Source organism: Pristiophorus japonicus, unplaced genomic scaffold (assembly GCF_044704955.1).
Source record: "Pristiophorus japonicus isolate sPriJap1 unplaced genomic scaffold, sPriJap1.hap1 HAP1_SCAFFOLD_42, whole genome shotgun sequence".
NCBI classification, from domain to species: Eukaryota; Metazoa; Chordata; class Chondrichthyes; family Pristiophoridae; genus Pristiophorus; species Pristiophorus japonicus.
In genome coordinates, this window is record NW_027254090.1 from 5138062 (window position 1) to 5138495 (window position 434).

Consider the following 434-nt stretch of genomic DNA (forward strand, 5'->3'; position numbering starts at 1 on the left):
GACGGAAATGTTGAACGAGCAGGTGAACTGCTGAATCCTACTTTTAATGAGTTGGTCGTGGTGTCAAACAATGAGTTTCGCTTTATGATTAAAAATAAGAAATGTCAGAAGTGGGAAAGAAACTACGATCTAACCACAGCACGTTAGACCGCTCGGCCATTCTGACTATTCAGTTCTCGCTGTGGCCACCTGCAAGTTGATTTTGAACTGTTGTGTCCTGTCACATGAAATAAATGAGGGCAGCAGGCGTATCTCTGCCTGACACCGGGGAAACAGTGAGACAGACCTTGGAACAAGGGTCTGGTTATTGCCAAACAGCAAAGAATATATTAATTCTGGAAGAACAATATCCAAAAGAACATTGACCCCGACGTGATTTGAACACGCAACCTTCTGATCTGGAGTCAGACGCGCTACCGTTGCACCACGAGGCC

General features: G+C 45.4%; 1 non-coding gene across 1 annotated transcript; it reads right to left on the reverse strand.

Moving 5' to 3' along the window:
* Positions 1-362: 362 nt before the first annotated feature.
* trnaw-cca (transfer RNA tryptophan (anticodon CCA)) lies at positions 363-434 on the reverse strand. Its single transcript has one exon. It is a non-coding gene; the product is annotated as a tRNA-Trp (tRNA).